The sequence below is a fragment of the Orcinus orca genome, chromosome 4, assembly GCF_937001465.1.
Source record: "Orcinus orca chromosome 4, mOrcOrc1.1, whole genome shotgun sequence".
Lineage (NCBI taxonomy): Eukaryota > Metazoa > Chordata > Mammalia > Artiodactyla > Delphinidae > Orcinus > Orcinus orca.
The window spans coordinates 50,108,088-50,125,248 of record NC_064562.1 but is presented as its reverse complement, the minus strand read 5'-3'; the positions used below and the strand labels follow the sequence as shown (position 1 = coordinate 50,125,248).

The window sequence follows — 17,161 nt, the reverse complement described above, 5'->3', positions numbered from 1 at the left end:
TAGAATCCTGTTGAAGCGACTTTATCTTGTTTTTTACATTCATGGCTCTTACCTTCTTGCTGGCCTAGGTCTCTTCTATCCTTGCTTTGCTGTCATCATCTTCAGATCTTCTATTCACATCCAATTTCATTTCCAGCATCATCACGTTTTATTTCTTTGTTGCACTTTCATTTTTATGGGCTAATAGCCTCTTTTTTTTTTTTTTTTTTTTTTGCGGTACATGGGCCTCTCACTGTTGTGGCCTCTTCTGTTGCGGAGCACAGGCTCCGGACGCACAGGTTCAGTGGCCATGGCTCACGGGCCCAGCCGCTCCGCGGCATGTGGGATCTTCCCGGACCGGGGCACGAACCCGCGTCCCCTGCATCGGCAGGCGGACTCTCAACCACTGTGCCACCAGGGAAGCCCTAATAGCCTCTTTTGATTACTCACTTTTGTGAAATGTCAAGTGAGTTTATCACTGGAACACAAGGAAGCAACATGATTTGCTGTCTGCGTTTGAACTGAATAACAGATGTGCAGTGACCAAGCACTGACAGACTTTGAAAGAAGTGACGTGTTAGTCACTGATCATGATGCTCATCTGTTATTTACATAGTGATTTTTGGACCAAAGAGCTAGCAGCTCTTATATAATTAGTCACAGTTAATATGCCATGATAACTGAAATTTGAACTGTGTTGTTGGAAGGCTGCTGTTATTTGACTGAATTGTGGCTCTGAAATTTGTACATATTTCAATGAGCAAGGCAAGGACTGCCTGAATATTATAGATTACAGTAGTTTTGTGCAGTTTTGAGTTCTTCTGTAAGTTCTGACTTGCAGAAAGTAAAGCTGTATGATGCTATCACCTGGGATCTTTGTATGGTATTAATTTTTAATTTATCCAATGATATAACTTAATATCTTAGTATATGTTATAACATTTATGCTGTTTAAATTACACCCAAAATTCACATTTCTAATTCTTTTCTTCCAATATGGCTGCATTTAAAAAAAAATCAGAATGTTGGAAAGGATGTTAGAAGTTATCAAGGTTCCCCTCAAAATGCTTCTGACAGATAATACTATAGATTCATCATGTTAAAATTAGCATAGTGATTTATCCCTTACTTTTATAACTACAAAACGAATTCAACACATATAGCATACTCATTTGATATCATAGGAAATTAAGGTCTAGAAAATATCAGGGGTATATTAACATCACAAATCTGTTTTTTTTGTTTGTTTGTTTTTTTGCCGTACGCGGGCCTCTCACTGTTGTGGCCTCTCCCGTTGCGGAGCACAGGCTCCGGATGCGCAGGCTCAGCGGCCATGGCCCATGGGGCCAGCCACTCTGCGGCATGTGGGATCTTCCCGGACCGGGGCACGAACCCGTGTCCCCTGCATCGGCAGGTGGACTCTCAACCACTGCGCCACCAGGGAAGCTCTGTCCAAAAATTTTGACATTGGGTTTAAACCCAGTTGTTTGGCTCATGCAAAGCAAGAATCTTTTTTTTTTTTTTTTGTACTGTGTTTGCCAAGCAATCTTCTTGTGGTGTGCAGTTTTTAAATTTCCCCCGCTTATATTTGTATTACATTCAAATCATTATAGAAAACATATCACATTTCCAAATATCTAGTTTGTCTTCAAAAATTAAATTCATGTCTGTAGAAATTTTACCCCTTAATGGTCAATATTCCTTTTTGTTAAATTTATTAGCAGTTTGCCACTAGATGGCACTAGTGATCTGTCTGTACTAAAATAAATTGAGTCCTGTGTTCATTTTAGAAGGTGAGAAGCCTAGAGCCAAAGGAATGATAACAAATATTTGGATGCTTTGAGAGAGGGCAATTTTCTATCTAGCTGAAAAGAAAAGCCAATAATATACAAAATAACAGTGACTAAAATGTGTTACGTTAAGCATGTATTATGTCTTAGGCACTTCACATTAGTTGATTGGTTGGATCCTCACAATAACCCAATGGTGGTGGAGCTATTATTATATACATTTTACTGATGGTGGATTTAAGGTCCAGAGAGGTTAGGTAACTTCCTCTAAGATCACAGAGCTGGTAATTGAGCTGGGATGTGAGTCCAGGCAGACTGGTCCCTCATGCCATTACCGTTATGTTACCACCCCCACCAGCATGCCGTGTTAGCTAGTGGGTAATGTGTGCTTACTAGGTGACAGGTATTCTTTTATATGGATGATTTTATTTAGTCCTCAAAACTGCCTTATGAGTAAGAATTACCTTCTTCATTTTACAGGTCAGGAGACTCTATTTTCCTTAACCTACATTATACTGGGTCATATAGTTTGTTGGTTACTAGAAAAAGTTGGATAAAGTAGGAAATCATAAAACAATGCATTTTACCTTAAACATTGTATTATGACATAAAGTATTTATATATTAATTCATCAATCTTTTGATGTAGGTTGTTGGGGAGGAAAGTTTCCTCTTCCCTTCTAGGTTCTTCTGGCTGGTGACCTGAGATAGATTCACAGGAGAAAAACAAACAAAAGTTTAATAACATGTGTACTTGGGAGAGACCCAGGAAAACTGAGTGACTCGCCAAAATGGCTGAAGCTTTCACCTTAAATACGATCTTCAGCTAAAGACAAAAGATTCAGCTAAAGACAAAAGAAGATGTTGGGCGTAGTGGTTTGGGACTTCAAAGGGGAGGAAAGCAATTCACCTGGAGATGCAAAAGCAGATGTTTGCTGGGCCATGCAGGGGCATTGGGACACAGAGTGGGCTTTGATGTCTAGGCGCTGCTGGGTTTCCCCCAACACAACTAGTCCATTTTCTTTGCAGATATTTCTGGAGATACCTCTATTCTAGGAATAGGTCCTTTATCTAAATTCTTCAGGCAGCTAATGGGGAGGTAAAAACACAGACTTACTGAGTCTTCTGTTTCTTAAAAATAATCAGCCTAAAATAATCTTCATGCCAAAGAGAAATTTTGGGGTGGCAAATTGTGCTTCCCTACAAGATCCAAGTCTCTATGGAACCTACTGTTTGGAATTTTGTGTTATCTTCTGGCATTAATAATACCTATGAATCACTGCCTATAATTTTCAGTTTGAGATAAAACTAAGTGAAAATTCATCTATCTATGTATATTTTTAAATTTATTTTTATTTATTTTTGGCTGCATTGGGTCTTCACTGCTGAGCGCAGGCTTTCTCTAATTGCAGCGAGCGGGGGCTACTCTTTGTTGCAGTGTGCAGACTTCTCATTGCAGTGGCTTCTCTTGTTGCGGAGCAAGGGCTCTAGGCGCGTGGGCTTCAGTAGTTGCGGCTCACGGGCGTAGTTGCTCCGCGGCATGTGGGATCTTCCCGGACCAGGGCTTGAACCCGTGTCCCCTGCATTGGCAGGCGGATTCTTAACCACTGCACCACCAAGGAAGCCCCCCATCTGTATTTTTAAAGTGTTTCCCAGTGTTCATGGTTGTCTTGTCCTTATCTAAGTCATTACTAATTCTTTTTAATTCTCGAGTCTTTTGAGAACATTCAACTTAGTCTTCATAGACATAACAACTGTTTGTTTGTACTGTTTTAATTAAATCACATAATTTACTGTGAAAGAACTGGCAAAAACAGGTTGAGAAATACACACACTTGTCTCTTGATTATCATGAAACTCTACTGGTAGGTGCAGGAGTAGTTTATTGATTACATTCTGATATTCTTTCAGCAAGCCCTGGGCATCAAACTGCATGCTTTAAGAAGACGTGGAAATCATTAGTCCTTTTGATAGGTTGTGTTGGGGAAGGGCAAATTTCCCCTCTGTCTCTCTTGAGTTCTGTGGCTGGACTACTACACAAGACAGATTAACAGGAGAAAAAGAAACAAACTTTAACTTATGCACATGGAGGTCCCACAGTCATGGGACCTAGGAAGTGGCCAAAGCAGGAAGCTTTTATACTTTTTAGACAAACAAACAATAAATTTGTGAGGAATTCACAGGACAAAGAAAATTAGGCTTTGGGTGCTTAATTAGTGAAGAATCTAAGTAGAGTTTGAGTTTGGGATGGTAAACTAAAGGAGTAACAAGTTTTGTTTACATAAGTTTCTCGCCGCAAATTCCCTATCTCTGGAAATCAGGGTGTCCTACCTTCAGATGCAAGGAGTGCACCTTTCATGAGAGATTTATTTCGTACTTTAAAGGAGACAGAGAGGAGGGTCAGAGTGTCCCTCTTACAATGGCTCTTTCTTAAGTAACCAATTCAAAATAATTAGTATGCCATTGAAGCGTATTTTGGCATGGCCTGCCCTGAGCCCCAACAGTTGGCTATGTGCAAGTGGATTGAAATAGCCTCTCTCCGGTACATGCCTTATAAGATTGTTATAATGAAACAATGAGCAAATGAACTAATGAAATGATTCTAGTCAATTACATCTCCAATTTTCCATCATTTTGTTAATAATCTGGATTCCAAGTTATTTCATGATTCGAAGTCGGAAATTATTTTTCACAATTAGGGCACTATGTTGAGCAAAAGAAATTCCAAATTAGAATTATAATTCTGGTGTTGGAATACAAGCTTGCATAAGGATTAAACAGAATGTGCAAGCAGTTTTCATGCATCTCATTTGGGTAAGAAAGCAAAGAAATGAGAGAGAATTCTGTCCTATTTGATGGTAATGAATCTATCACAGGCTTAAGCCCATGCTTTTGTTCAGGAGCTGTGTGACTTTGGTCCGGATTGAAAGTACTCAGGATAAAATTGTGTGTCCACAGTCACATGGTCTGACTGTTTGTCCTGTAACTGGTCCTACATCTAGGGAGAGATGAAACAATCATATGTGGATGCTTCCCTACTCCTTTCCTAACTGTGCATAGATTCTATCAGTATCAATAAGTGATCGTTTTGTCAAGGCCAGAATGATGTCTGCTATTGGTGTTGTATATATTTTTCTCCTAATTACGTATTATTTGCTCTTAGCTTTTATTGAGTTACATCTATTAAACTTATATTAAATATCATTTGTAGAGTATGTCAACTGAAGAAAAATGCACACTCTAAAAGTTGAGAGTTAAGTTTTATTTGGGGACATTACTGAGGACTGTAGCCTGGGAGACAGCCTCTCAGGTAGCTCTGAGAAACTACTCCAAAGAAGTAAGGAAGGAGCTAGGATATCTAGGAGTTTTTTCTGGAAAAAAAAAAAAAAAGGTAGTTGAACATCAGAAGATTACTACTAATCACAAAAAACAGACATCTCAAGTTAATGATTTTAGTGATTTTCTATGGATGGGAAGATGCAAGAGTCTGGGCTCATTGAAATTATTCCTTAGATATGCATCTTAACTATCTAGGGTCAGTATCCAGACACAGAATGTTTCCTGGTTTTCTCCATCCTGAATTACCCTCAGGGTACACTGTCAGGCAGGGGGTGGTGTGACTACCGTGGTTGATAGCTTGATGGTGGGCAACTTTTGTTGTTGACTGGAATGGCAGGCAACATTCCCTTTCCACAAGTATGTGTCAGTTTGTAGTGTTAAAAATAAGGTGGAATAATGGTCTTTAAAACTTGGGAACCAGTGACATTCTTTTTGGACTAAAGCAATGAAAGGGAAATGATAATGTCCACAAGCTTGAAGCACACTGGAAATTTGCTATAAATGTTTGTTGTAGGGTGGTACTTGGTACAGGGTGAATTTGGTTTAAAAGGGTTTAAATTATATGAATTATATGAAAGCATTCAGATGTAAGTCTAGAAAACAGCAGTCACTCAATTAAATTTTAATGTGGTTTTTTACAACTGCTCCATGATAACTATTACTAGTATTAGTAATGGCGATTTTTATCATGTATTATTGCCAGACATTGTTATAAAGTGCTTTATATACAAGAAATCATTTAACACTCAGAACAACCCTTAACAGTAGGTACATTTTTTTTGATCTGTGGTTTATAGTTAAGGAAACTGAACTGAGAAACTTGTGTAAGGTCACAACAAGTGAGTAGCAGAGAAAAACCAGGAGACCCAATTATAGTATTCTTTCAATCATAATCACAGTCCCACAACTGAGACTGCAAGTCAAGCACCAACAGAGGTGCTTAATCACCTTTTTGTATTTTCTTGCTTTCTAAGAAATCGACCTCTCGTCTATTTCTGGGAACAAAATTATTAGGTAGAATGGGAAAACTTATTCTATCTTATCTATCTTTTTCTAAAATAGTTTTTCAAATATTTCCCTTCATTTATCTAGTTTGAAGGCTTTGAGGATTAACATCTTCCAATTTATGTAAGAGGATTGAACAGAGAAATCAGAATGAAATACAGGATTAAAGGATTAAATATGGAGAGGGCGAGTAAGAAAAGTGAGAATTCACGGTGTAGATATAACAAAGACAAAATTTTCTAGAATTTAGTAGGCATAAAAATGTGGGTATTGACCCTAATTAGTGCATGTAGATATGTATATTTGTCTAAAACTTGATTCTTCATTTGGAGAAAAAAGGTCTTGCTATAATTGCTCTTCTTGAGAGCTTATGGAATTTATGTATGCAGAATACTTTTTACTCTATTTTTAATGTTCTTGACCAGAATGGGAAATTTTCATCACTCTGGACTCCTCAGTTTTTGTAGAGCTTCTTTTCTGTTTATTTCTAAATAATTTCTAAATTAGACTTGACCTTTGTTATAGCTTCCCCCCTTTCTTTATGGAGAAAAATGATTCCACATAGAGTATTTCATTGCTTTTTAGTAATATGTTTCTTCCACTAGACTATTAGTTACATCAAAGCAGGGGGAATTGGAGTCAACATTTTTATTCCACCTTGCATCATGGTAGACTCTTAGTGAATGTTATTGCTGGAATGAATGAACCCTATAGTTTCACAGCTATTGCTTTGTGTGTATGTGTGTCATTGAAGGTTCATCCTTCTACCTATTCTTCTACATCTAAGAGAGTAGTGTGTAAGTTCTGTCACGGATCAGGATTTGGTGAGGATCTTATACCCCCATACCCTTGAAGGCTTCGTAAGTGATAGTATTTACTATACAAAGGACATGCTAGGATAATGTACATTTTATTACTTGAATAGGACTTTAGCCTCTGACCTCTTAACTACATTGATTATCTTTCAAACATACTGGGACTGACTTCTTTCCAACTTTTAGGCCTTAGCTTAAATGCCACTGGCTCAGAGAGCCTTTCCCAGCCCATACCTTCTAAAATTACTTTAATTCTGTCAATTCCTATGTTAGATCTGCTTTTTTCTATGGCAGACAAACAAAGTACTCCAAATATCCACATATTCCCTTACATTTCCCAACTTCTCCTAGGTTGGGGCCATGTCACTTCTGGTTACTGGACTGTGAGGGACAGTGACTTTTTTGAGCCACTTCTGGACTGAGATGGTTAAAAGCTATGTGGCCCCCATCCCCTCTCCCCCTTTTGTTGCAGTTATCATGAAAGCTACGTATTATAGATGATTGCCAGTTATGAGAAGAAAGGAAGTGGGATTCTTAACAGAGGCTTACGTGAGTAAGAAATAAGTATCCTTTCATAAATGATTGGGATTTCAGATTAAAACACACACACACACACAAACACAAATGTGATGAAAACTATAAACACACAGATCTAAGAAGCTCAACGAACTCCAAGCCCATAAAATATGAAAAAACTATACCTAAAACACAAAAATCAAATTGTTCAAATGCAGTGTGATAGAAAAAATTTTTCAAGCAACAAGAGGGGGGAAAATGTCACATTATATACAGAGAAACAAAAGGAAGGAAATAGATTTCTTGTCAAAAACAATGTAAGCAAGAAGACAGTGGAACACCTTGATTTTTAAAGTACTGAAAGAAAAAAAAACTATTGATCATGAATTCTATACTCAGTGAAAATATCTTTAAAAACCAAAGGCAAAAAAGCATTTTTTAGACATTTAGGAAGAGTAGAATCCAGACAGAGCTGAAAACAATCAACAGCACACCCACACTATAAAAAATGGAAGTCCTTCAGGCCGAAAGAAATGATACCAAATGAAAATATGTATCTAGCCAAAGGAATGAAGAACAATGGAAATGGTAGCTACATGAGTAAGTATATTTGACATTTTTCTTATTAGTCATATAATTTTAGAATATAATTGTTATTTATCCCAAAATAAAAAACAATTTAATGTGTGGTTTGCAACATGTACAATAGCACAAAAGTCAGAAAGGAAGAAATGATAGGACATCATTGTTAGATTCTTATGCTGTATGTGAAGTGATATATCACTTGAGGGTAGACTGAAATAAGTTAAAGCTGCGTACTATAAAATCACAAGCAACTGCTAAAAAAACCCTACACAGCAAAGAGTTATAGATAATAAGCCAGTAAAAGAGATAACATCCAATAATTAAAAATGTTCAAATTATTCTAAAGGAAGAAAGAAAATGGGGGAATGATAGATTTAATCACATAAATGTAACGTTGTATATAATCCAATTAGATGTCAGAGGTTGTCAGATTGAATAAAAAACAAGACCCAACTATATGGTGCCTACAGAAAATAAATTTTAAGTATAAGGATCCAGAGAGGTTAAAAGAAAAAGGATGTAAAAGACACACTCTATTAACATAAATCAAAAGAAAGCTGGAGTGCTTATGTTAATAGCAGGCAAAGTATATTTCAGAGCAATGGATACTACCAGGAATAAAGAAGGTCATTCCACAGCAATAAAGGAGTCAGTTTATCAAACAGAAATAGCAACCTCAATTGTTTATATACCTAAGAAGAAAGCATTAACAAAAACTAATAGAATTGTAAGGAAAATAGACAAATCCAAAATTATAATAATAGATTTTAGTACCTCTTTCTCAATAACTGAGAGAACAAGTGGAGAGAAAATCAGTAAGAACAAAGATTTGAAGTAGAATATCATCCAATTTGATCTAATCGACATTTACAGAACACTCTCCCTGCAAACAACAGAATACACATTTTTTTTCAAGTTCACATAGAACATTTACCAAGAGATAACATATTCTAGGCTATAAAACAAATCTCAAATATAGAAGGATTTACATTACCTAAAGCATTTTCCCTCACCACAATGGAGTTAGATTAAAAATCACTAGCAGAAAAATATCTGGAAAATTCCCAAATATTTGGAAACTAAAGAACATCTAAATAACCCATGTGTCAAGTAAGAAAATAAAAGGGAAGTTAGAAATCACTTTTAACTTTTCAATGAAAATACAACATATCAAAATTTATGGTATGCCACTAAAAATTACTTAGGAGGAAATATATAGCACTAAACACCTATCTTAGAAAAGAAGAAAGGTCCCACATCAATAACCTCAGCTCCCACCTTAAGATACTAGAAAAAGAAGAGCAAGTTAAAGACAAAGTAAGGACAAGAAAGGAAATAATAAAGATCAGGGCAGAAATTAATGAAATAGAAAACAAAAAAATAATGAAGAAAATAATGAAATGAAAGCTAGACTATCAGGGAAAAAGGAAGATACAAATTACCAATATCAGGAATGAGAAAAATAACATCACTATAGATTTTACAGATATTAAAAGGATGAAAGGGAATATGTCAGACAACTTTATGCCAGTTAATTTGGCAAATTAGAGGAAATGGACTACTTTCTTGAAAGACACACACTGCCAAAGCGCACTCAAAAAGAAATAGGGGGCTTCCCTGGTGGCGCAGTGGTTGGGAGTCCGCCTGCTGATGCAGGAGACACAGGTTCGTGCCCCGGTCTGGGAAGATCCCACATGCCGCGGAGCAGCTAGGCCCGTGAGCCATGGCCGCTGAGCTTATGCATCCGGAGCCTGTGTTCTGCTACGGGAGAAGCCACAACAGTGAGAGGCCTGCGTACCACAAAAAAAAAAAAAAGAAAGAAAGAAAAGAAATAGATAACCTGAATAACTCTTATTAAAAAATTGACTTTGTAGTGAAAACCTATTCCACAAAGAAAGCTCCATGTTCAGATGGCTTTACTAGTGAAGTCTACCAAATATTTAAAGAAAAAATAATATTAAAGAGGAGGAAATACTTCCTAAGTCATTATATGAGACCACCATTACTCTGATACCAAAAAACAGGCAAAGACATTACAAGAAAGGAAAACCACAGAACAGAATCTTTCATGAACATAAATGAAAAAGGTATTAACAAAATTTAACAAATAAAATCCAACAATATGTAAAAAGTATCATTCATCATGACCAAAATTCATCATGACTTTTATTACAGGAATGCAACATTGGTTTAACATTAGAAAATCAAACAATGTATTTCACCACATTAACAAACTAAAAATGGAAAATCATATGATTATCTCAATAAATAGATTAATTTTTTGGTAAAATTCATTGATTCCTGATAAAAAGCTGTCATATAACTAATAATAATAAAAGGGAACTTCCTCAAGCTGATAAGGGACACATATAAAAAATTCACAGATAACATCATAGTTCATTATGAAAGACAATATTTTCCTCTTATGATCAGGAAGAAATCAAGAATGTCCATTCTTATCATGTCTATTCTTGGAGATTCTAACCAACACAGAAGGCAAGGCAAGGAAAAGAAAATAAAAAGCAGATAACATGATTGTCTATGTAGAAAATCCAATGGAATCTAGAAAAATAAAAAGCTACTAATACTAATAAATGAGTTTAACAAGGTTGGAAGATACAAGATTAATATGCAAATATCAATCTCCATTCTATGTATTAGCATCAAATATCAGATACTAAGATGAAAAGAGACATTTAAAATAGCATCAAAAATGTGAAATCATCAGGCATAAATTTGACAAAAGATGTGAGAACCTGTGCATTGAAAGCTACAGAACATTCCTGAGAGAAGTTAAAGAAGACCTAAATAAATCAATATATTATGTTCATGGGTTGGAAGACTAAATATTGTTAAGATGTCAGTTATCTTCAAATTAATTTGTAGATTCAAGGCGGTCCCAATTAAAATCCCAGCATACTTTTTTGTAGCAGTTGATAAACTGATTGTCAAATTCCTATAGAAATGCAAAGTACCTAGAATAATTAAAACGGCTTTGAAAATGAGTAATATTGTTGAAAGAGTAATACTTCCTGATTTTAAGACTAATCAAACGTCTCAAAATCAAAGGATACAAACTTTCAGTTATCAAATAAATGTCATGGCAATGTAATGCACAGCACAGTGACTAAGATTAATAATACTGTATGGCATATTTGAAAGTTCTTAAGAAAGTACATCTTAAAAGTCCTCATCATAAGAAAAAAAAATTGTGACTATATGTGGTGAGGGATGTTAACTAGACTTATTGTGGTGATTATTTTGTAATATATGTAAATATTGAATCATTATGTTGTACATCTAAAACTAATATAATGTTATATGTCATTTATACCTCAATTAAAATTTGTTAAAAAGACTAATTATAAAGCTACAGTAATCAAGACAGAATGATATTGGAATCAGGATAGAGAAACATCAATGGGCAAAAATTGGAAGTCCACAAATAGATCCACACCTATATTAACAAGTAATTTTTGACAAAGGTGGAAAGACAAATTAGTGCAGAAATGATGTGCTTTTCAATAATGGTGCTGGAACAATTGGATTGCATATGGATATGAAACAAGAGCTTGATAAATTAGATTTCATCAAAATTTAAAACCACATGACACAGCAATCCCACTACTGGGCATATATGCTGAGAAAACGATAGCTCAAAAAGAGTCATGTACCACAATGTTCATTGCAGCACTATTTACAATAGCCAGGACATGGAAGCAACCTAAGCATCCATTGACAGATGAATGACTAAAGAAGATATGGCACATATATACAATGGAATATTACTCAACCATAAAAAGAAATGAAATTGAGTTATTTGTAGTGAGGTGGATGGACCTAGAAACTATTACACAGAGTGAAGTAAGTCAGAAGGAGAAAAACAAATACTGTATGCTAACATATATATATGGAATCTAAAAAAAAAAAAAGGTTCTGAAGAACCTAGGGGCAGGATAGCAATAAAGACACAGAGGTAGAGAACGGTCTTGAGGACATGGGGAGGGGGAAGGGTAAGCTGGGAAGAAGTGAGAGAGTGGCATGGACATATGTACACTACCAAATGTAAAATAGCTAGTGGGAAGCAGCCGCATAGCATAGGGAGATCAGCTGGGTGCTTTGTGACCACCTAGAGGGGTGGGATAGGGAAGGTGGGAGGGAGACGCAAGAGGGAGGGGATATGGGGATATATGTATATATATAGCTGATTCACTTTGTTATAAAGCAGAAACTAACACACCATTGTAAAGGCATTATACTTCAATAAAGATGTTAAAAAAAATAAAATACAACTTCTGCTCTTCAAAAGATACTATTAAAAGAATGAGAAGATAAGGCAGACAAGAAAATATTTGCAGAGCATATATTTGATAACATATGTATATGTGGAATATATGAAGCGCTCTCAAAAATCAAGATCAAGAAAATGAAAACAACCCAATTAAACAAAGCCCAACTCTAGCCAGAATAACATAAATCCTCTTGTCCTTAAAGCAAGAAAAAACTGAACGAACAAAATCAATACTTTCTTGACCCATCAGAGAACTGAGGTTGCAGGGCAAACCACCATACCAAAATCTGGAGAGATAAGAAAATCCAGAAAGTTGCAACCAAGATCTATTTACCTGTACAGAAGCTACTGGAACCATAAACTGATGGAAACAACGTAACTGGGAATTTTGATGAATTTCTGGAAGTAAAATGTGTACTAGCATAAGAATGAGAAACTCCTGGGGGCCCTAGTCTTGGATGTAGCTTTCAACAAAAAAATGACAAGACATGCCAAAAGGCAAAGAAAAACAGTCTGAAGAAACCAAAAAGCATCAGAACCAGATTCATATCTGACACAGATTTTGGAGTTATTAGGAAATTTAAGATAACTATGATTAATATATTAAGGGCTCTGGTGGAAAAAGTAGACAATATGCAAGAACAGATGGGTAATGAAAGCAGAGAGATGGAAACTCTAAGAAAGATTCAAAAAATGCTGAAATCAAAAACACTTTAACAAAAATGGAAATTACATTGATGGTCTCAATTGTAGACTGGACATGGCCAAGAAAAGAATCAGTAAGCTTGAGAATATATAAGTAGAAACTTCTCAAATTGAAATGCAGAGAGGAAAACAAAAAAGACAGAAGAAAACTTCCAAGAACTATAGGACATTTTCAAAAGGTATAACATACACACAGTTGGAATACCAGGAGAAGAGAGAACAGGGCAGAAGAGATATTTGAAGTAATAATGGCTAAAACTTTTCAAAATTAATAACAGACACCAAACCATAAAGAACACCAAACAAGATAAATACCAAAAATCATTAAAAGATTTGAACAGATACTTAACCAAAGAAGAAATACAAATGATAAATAAGGACATAAGTAGATACTCAACATCTGTAGTCATTAGAGAAACTCGAATGGAAACTATAATAAGATACTACTACACACCTATTAGAGTGGCTGATATTAGAACTACAACTGACAATACCATATATTGGTGAGGATGTGTTGCCGGTAGGAATGCAAAATGGTGCACTTTGAAAAATAGTTTGGCAGTGTCCTAAAAATTTACATATATATATTTATTATATGGTCCATCCATTCCATGTCTATGTATTTACTTAAAGAAAAAAGATATATGTGTCAATATAAAGACTTGTATATGCATGTTCATAGAAGTATGATTTGCAATAGCCAAAAGCTATAAACAACTCAAATAGGCATCAACAGGTGAATAGATATTAACTGTGGTTTATCTATACAATGGACTATTACCCAGCAGTAAAAAAAGGAATGAAATATTGATGCGAACTCCAGCTTGGGTGAATATCAAGATAATTATGCTGAGTGAAATTATCCATACAAATAAGAGTACGTACTCTGTGATTCTATTTATGTAAAATTTTATGTAATACAAACCGATGTATAGCGACAGAAAGCAGATCAGTGGTTATTAGTCTGCTTGGGCTGCTATACCAAAATATCATAGACTGGCTGCCTTAAATAACAAAAATTTATTTTCTCACAGTTCTGGAGCCTGTCTGAGATCAGGGTGCCAGCATGGTCGGGTTGGTGAGAGCTTTCTTCCTGGCTTTCAGACAGACAACCCCTTCTTTCTGTGTCTGCACATGGCAAAGAGAGCAAGCTCTCTGGTGTCTCTTCTTATAAGGGCACTAATCCCATCATGAGGGCCCCACCCTGATGACTTCATGTAAACCTAATTACATATCATTACATTAGGGGTTGGGGGATTCAACATATGAATTTTGGGGGGACACAATTCAGCCCATAGCAAGTGGTTACAAGTAGTTGGAGGTGAGGGGACAGGAAAGGGAGAGAGGAAGGGATGAGGAAAAGGGGCCTGTGGAAACTTTTCAGGGTGGTGTATATGTTCATTATGTTGATTGTGGTGATGGTTTCACAAGTATATACATATGTCAAAGCCTATCAAATTGTACACTTTAAATACATGCAGTCTATTATATTCAAATATTCTTAAATAAAGCTGTTTAAAAAAATCTATTAGGAATACAAATAAATGCAATAAAACTATATGGAAAGGAAGTCAAGGGAATGATAAGCACAGGATGCAGGATGAAGTTTACCTAAGGCTGGAGCAGGAAATGAGGTGGGTTCCTGGGCGAAATATATGATTAAATATAGACTATTGTCAAGTCCATAACTTTTGTTTGGGGTGGTGGATTTGCATATATATAGCTTATTATGAAAAATAACTAATAATTTAAAATTCGATTGTGCTTGGACTAATATTGAGATTGTGTCACAATCCATTCAACCAATTTATGCATTTAGGGTTTATGCAGAGAAAAAGGTCCAGATTTTAAACAATATTTTATTCAAATCCTTTCTAACATGATTTTAGTGTTAACATAGATACAAAGGCATCCCCACAATATCATTTATCTACTTAAAAAAATTTTCTCATAGGTAACATTTCTATCAGAGAATTTATGTGGGGATGTGGGGGAACAAAATGGAAAATTCTGCTGTGGTTTATGAAAACCACATGATGGCAGCATCAGGCAAGCAGTGATTTTAAAAAAAAAAAAGTTTAATGATTTATACTGAAAGCTGAGTAAATCATTTTGATATGATTTACCTATCAGTGGGATTGGTAGGTCCCTGTAGCCATATGTGTCTCTTCCTATTCATTTCCAGATGGAAACCATCCCAAGAGTTATTTTAGTCACTCAGATCTATATAATTACGTCTTTTTGAGCAGTTGCTATCATAAACATACTATATCATGTAACTTGAGATTATTTACTTTTCAAAGTATCTTCAAAATCTGGAATTTCTTGGATCAACAATAGTTACTTCTTTTCTTTTTCATATTTTTCTCTTTTCTTTATCATTATATCTTCATGTATTTTTGAGTGCGTTCAGCTTTGATAAAGAATTTACCAAAATCAAAAGGCCCTTTGAAACATCTGTGTATTTCTTTGTAGAAAGTCTTTCAAGAGAAGTATTTGTATTACTGCTCTCTGACGCTCTTTGTTCATTTACCAGTTCAAAAAATATTTACCTAGAATCCAATCTATTCCTATATATGTGTCTGTGATAGTCACTAGGGGAAAGGGGTAGTTAGAAAACAATTTGAGACTCACTGTCCTTGAGAAGTTTGCAAGCAAGTCCCTAAAACACAGCATCTCTTCTTTTCCCTTTTGTGTAAAAGAAGCTCATCAGAATAGACATGCTCACTTATCCAACTGTTTCCTCTATGGAATAGACACTGCTTCAAGTTTAGTACAATGTATTTGACAGAAGTCACAGTGTATAGTGTCTGGGAATCCAAGGGCTTAATAAACAGGGTGTCTTCAACACTACTTCTGAAAAATAAGGCAATTTTTGGATCTCCATGTACTTTTCATATGACTCAAGAAACTCTAAGGGCCAAAGGTAGCAACCTTCGCGTGATGTGTAAGTTCGCACTTCATTAACTTTTTTTAATAGCCTATGAAGTAAGCCTGCCTAGGGATGTCCTTGTAGTTTCGTGGCTATAGGAGAAAGAGGCTAAGGAAGGGTAAAGGGCCAGATCCACCCCTTTCTGACCTAGAGAACACCTCCCACTCCACCTCCAAGCTCTATTTTCTCAGGTTTGGGGGTAGAGTAATACAGTGAGATAATAGTCACTTCCCATTCCCTTTTTGTCCTTGATGATGAAACAGTTCTAAAATGATATTGGGTAAGTGGTAAGACCTGATAAGTATTTTCTGTCTTGAAACATTGATGTAGAACCCAGAGGGTGTAACTTATGTATTGAGTTGAGAACAGTGAACACAGCTTCCAAAAGTATATCTCTCATTTACTCCTAGAAAATAATTAACTCATTAAGAGGCTGCAGCTAAATAATTTGATTAGGCAGATCTTTATTTCTTTAGAATGTAAGCTCCAGAGGTTAATAGTTTTGTTTGTTTGGTTAGCTTATATATCCTAAACCCTTAGAACAGTGCAAAGCACATGGTAGACAATAAATATTTAAATATTATAAATACATAAATATTTATTGAGTGAATAAATGAGTGAATTTTCAGAGGCCTTGTCTACACTTGTTCAGAGTGTGGACTTTAATGTATCAGCATAAAGCTTTGCCTGAGATTTCTTATTTTTCAAGTCTTGAAAGGAAGAAATAAATGAAAAACAAACAGACATGAATCTTTTACATTAAATTTATATCGGAGGATATAATAGTGCCAAATATCTAATAATGTAGATGCAGCTATTGACAAATCAAAATTTTAATGAAATCCATTTTGGTTTTCATTGTATTTGAAAAAGATGGATGTCAGAGGTTGTAGAAAGATCAGACATCTTTTCCTCATATTAGTCTATTCTAATTGTCTGCAGGTTTCCACTAATTTGTCTCAGCTTCTTCATTTATAAATCAAGGGTAATTGTAGTCATTTATTCAACAAATTTCCAAGCACTGTGCTTTGTGCTAGGAATACATCAATGAAAAAAAAAAAGAAGACAGAAAGTTCTGCCCTTGCTGAGTAGTAGGAGAGACAGACAACAAAAAATAAACACAATAAGTAAGTAATTACTGTATATCTATTAGAAGTTGATATGCTATGGGAAAAAAGAAAAAGTAGAGCATGGTAAAGAGGATT

General features: G+C 35.5%; 1 protein-coding gene across 2 annotated transcripts in view; it reads left to right on the top strand.

Moving 5' to 3' along the window:
- MTHFD2L (methylenetetrahydrofolate dehydrogenase (NADP+ dependent) 2 like) overlaps positions 1-17,161 on the top strand; it is a 141,089-nt gene that overhangs the window by 19,092 nt on the left and 104,836 nt on the right. The gene's annotated exons all lie outside the window — the stretch shown is intronic.